This window comes from Sapajus apella, unplaced genomic scaffold (assembly GCF_009761245.1).
Source record: "Sapajus apella isolate SASKATOON/1434 unplaced genomic scaffold, GSC_monkey_1.0 scaffold108, whole genome shotgun sequence".
In the NCBI taxonomy this organism is placed as follows: domain Eukaryota; kingdom Metazoa; phylum Chordata; class Mammalia; order Primates; family Cebidae; genus Sapajus; species Sapajus apella.
Window position 1 is genome coordinate 5,240,088 of NW_022437048.1, and position 4,398 is coordinate 5,244,485.

Consider the following 4,398-nt stretch of genomic DNA (forward strand, 5'->3'; position numbering starts at 1 on the left):
TTTTATGTTTTCCACACACTTCAAACAGCACTTGGAATAATGCAGTAAATACAAAAATCCCATACCTTGAGGCACTTACATTCTATATATTATGTATCTAAAAATAAAAATTGATATACAGCCAAATGTGAGTCAAAGTTAGTTCTGGGCAATTTTTATTTTCTCCTTTAAACTTTCTGGTATTTCCACATTTCAAAATCAAATAAAAATAGACACCTTCCTCTAATGTATTATTCACATGGTGTCAAGATTAGTCAGCACTATAAAAGTAATCTTATACTGGAAGACTTAAACTAAGTCTTCTTGACAATTTAGAATCATCTGTTTCCTTTTTTGGCAGTTGAATTTTTGTAGCTAGCAATGTTCCCGTTTCCCCAGGGTGTTCCCTAATTGTAAGGTGGATCTTGAATGCCCTCTGCTGGCCAGACATCAGCCAAAAAAGACTTAGTGAAAATAATCCAAGAAAAATCGCAGCGCAGTGCCACTCTCTCTACGCATGCATTTGTCCCTAATTCTTTCACTCAAAAGACACTTATTGAGTGCCTAGTTTGTGCTAGACACTATAGCTGGAAAGACAAAAGATATAAGACATAATCTCTGTCCTTGAAATAACACTATACTTTTTTCCAGGAAATTACTGAGTCTCAGGAAATTTCTTGGCCCTGGGTCTCCAGAAAACTCTTGAAAGAAAGCATGATTTTTATGTATTCGTGCTGGGCTATGAAAATACTTCTATCTCCATGAAAAAAACAGGAAAATAACTTCTATCCTTAATGAAAGGATACAATATCCTTTGGGAGATACTGAACATTTAAACTTCAAATTTCCATAATATGCTACAGTCAGTATACAGTAAGAGACCTGATACTAAAGGAGAAAAATGATCCAAAAAACTTGAGTAAAAATGTGGTCAGTTGTCCCCAGAAAAATCAGGGACATTCTTGATTCTTTCCTAACTTAGACATGATTTAAATATTCGCAGCATTGCAAACTACAAAACTTCACAAAACAAAATTGTAGCAGACTCTTCATTTCTACCCCCATTATTACACTACTGGTAGTTATCTACTTGATGTGGAGAGCAAACATAATATTCCAGGAACGATAGCTCTAAAATAAACATTGCCTACAACTGATGCTTTAACCAGATATGTATGGCAGACAGCTGGGATTTGAGAGCGCTTAAACATCTATTAGTGGGTCAGTACAACTTGCAAGCTCATTGTTTTTGTTTTTTAATTTTTTTAGTTTGCTTTGCAATGAATGCAGCAGGACTCGCTGTTTTTGTATCCAAGGAGTTTGATCCTTTTGAGCTGTGATAGTATAAAAATTGCAGAATCGTGAGAAACTACAAAGGTATGCATTTTACAAGAAGACATTAGTATTTTCCAACAGCTTCTCAATACTTTTTGAACAAAATCTACATTGGCATTTGTCTCCACCAGTTGGCTCTACCCAAAAAAAGAAAGAGCACATCATTATCTTCAAATGAATTAGTTTAACAATGTAATTTCACTTAGCCCAAGCCTTTTTCATTGCTGTATAGTAATAGGACCGCATAATCAAGATTGGACACAGCTGGGAGGAATTTTGGCAACTTTTATGAGCATGTTGGTTGTGCCAATGATTTGAAGAGCTATTGATGGGTGCTGCTAGATGTTTCATAATACATAGGGAAGTGCCAGACTAGGAATATTTGGTTCATACTTGGCATGACTTTCAAAGCCCTCACCAGATTTTCATGCAGGTAAATAAAACAAGTTGTTTATCTGAGCCTGGAATCTAATTCTTTTTTTATCTATAACACAATGTATTTTTTGCTTAGTGTTAACACATGCAAAACATTTTAAGCCTATGTCCTCATCTTAATCATGGGAAGATGGTACTTTGTTTTTGTTCAAACTTTTCCAAGAGTTCCTCGCACTGTGGAAATGTCCCCTACAGGGAGCACCAGTCATGGCATTTGAGCCAGTAGCATATACTTATATCATTGGCACTTGTAGCTGATGCAAATACTTCCCAGTAAAAAATTGAGACACCATTAATAGTAATTGATAGGAAGTCAGCAGTTTGAGAACAGCCTGGTCAACATGGTAAAGCCTCGTCTCTACTAAAAACACAAAATTAGCTGGGCATGGTGGCACATGTGTGTAGTCCCAGCTACTCTGGAGGCTGAAGCAGGAGACCCACTTGAACCCAGGAGGTGGACGTTGCAGCGAGCTGAGATCACACCATTGCACTCCAGCCTGGGCAACAAGAGTGAAACTCCAGCTCAAAAAAAAAATAGTAATTGATAGACATGAAATGTAGTGATCTCATCGCATTTTATTAATGCCTGTTATTTTAATTTTGTGGCATAATGAATGATAAGAAATCTATGTCATAAAAATTATTACTTGAAATTGCCTGTTGTTCTTCAGTCTTATTCTACCTTTTCAATCTTCCAGTCCCAGAGATCTGCCATGAAACTTCTCTAGTGTCCCCTGGACTGCTATTTCTTTTTTCAATAGCTAAGTTTCTGTTGACTATCAAAGCATATGATCTCTGTGGTCCTTTGAGATACTCAAGACAGAATGTGTATCTTCTCATGTGGTTTCAAGATAGGATTTATCTTTTGAAATACTGTGTCTTGTCTCCATCCCATGCAACACAGGGAATTATTTTAACACACTCATAAATAAGGTCCAGATCATTTGCAAGAATATTATACTTCCTCATTTTCTCACTTCAACAATCTGTAATTTGTCTTGACATGTTATCCCTCCTGCAATTAAGGTTATTTCTCTCTTTCTCATATCATATACAGACAGGTCTAGTCTGTCATTACTTATCCTAGCAATAGTTTTTTTCCCGTATCCTCCATACCTGTGCTCTTTCATTTTCTTCTACTTTGCATTCAGCATGGCTTCTAATTTAGCTTCTTCTAAGTTCTGCCTTGGTCATTACAAGTAGGTGCAAACATCTGAATACTTCATTTTGGCTACTTCTGTAGTCATGCTCAAGCATTATATATTAAAATACATATTCTATTACACTTTTCTTTCTCCTATAAGTTATACTAAGAACATATTTTTGTTTAATGTAATTTATTTTTTAATTATATGTGCAGATGGATTTTGCCATGAATTTTAACTTCAGAAAACGAAATATTTGCTATTTAAAAAGGGGCTTCAGGTCTGAAGAGAACAAAAAGTGTATATTAATACTGTCCCCCACCCTCGGACATTGTCTCTCTCCTCTCTGACCTGTAGTTCTACCTGCATTTCAAGGTTCATTCAAGGTTGTTTGCAATTAAGCTTTGCAACTGTCCCTGCCTCTAATGGTCTCTTCTCTAAAATCCTATGGTTCTATTTACCATAAGTAATTAGCACTTAGAATTGAACCACCTCTGTGGATTTGGGGGTGTGTGCATATGTGGGCATAACTGTCTCCTCAACTGCAGTGTAAGCTTCTAGGAGGCGAAATTGTTTGCCATGATCTTATACCCCCTACCACTATACTTTGCACAAAGTTAGAACTTAATAAATTCTGGTTGAGTAAATAAACTAATTTTTAAACTTTATATAGTAGTATAGTTCTTGACACATCTCTTACTACACCACTTGTCAGACCAAACCTTAACTGATTCTCTATATGTCTGATTCTCTCACAAACTGTAAGTTCCTTGAGGGAAGAGGCCATGATTTTCACCTTTGTAATCTCAGGATCTGAGCAGACTGACTAATAAAAATCATTCAGTATGTGTGTTTATAAATGACTAAAAGGATTTATTAATTAAATTTGTGGATTCGGATGTAACTATAAATAGTTATATTTATAACAATAAATATTAGGTTGGCAACAACCTAATAGGAATGAATGCAATTAAATTCACTGCAACATGAGAAATCCCAGAACAAAGGTTCCCAGAATTGCAATTTCAGATTTGGATTATTATTTTGTTCTGACCTCATGTCTAATTTTCAATCGTCTTCTTGGCAGAAATTTTCTCTACAAGGGAATTATTTGAAAGAATTCTGAGAAAATATAGGTAAGCTCACCCTGGGGTTAGAAAGATTTTATCCTTCTTTGAGAATGGGAGAAATTATTTTCAAGAACTAAATTGCATAGAGTTAAAAATAATCCTAAACGTCTAAAATAATTTATTCTAATCTATTTTACCCATATGTATTGCCACGGAATCAGCATCTGCTATATTTTAAATGACGTCTAATATATTATTTCATCTTTTTTTAAGTAAAAGCAAATTTATTAAGAAAGTAAAGAAGGGGATGGAGCAAGATGGCCCAATAGGAACAGCTCCAATCTGCAGCTCCCAGTGAGATGGACACAGAAGGTGGGTGATTTCTGCATTTCCAACTGAGGTCCACAGTTCATCACAATGGGACTGGTTGGACA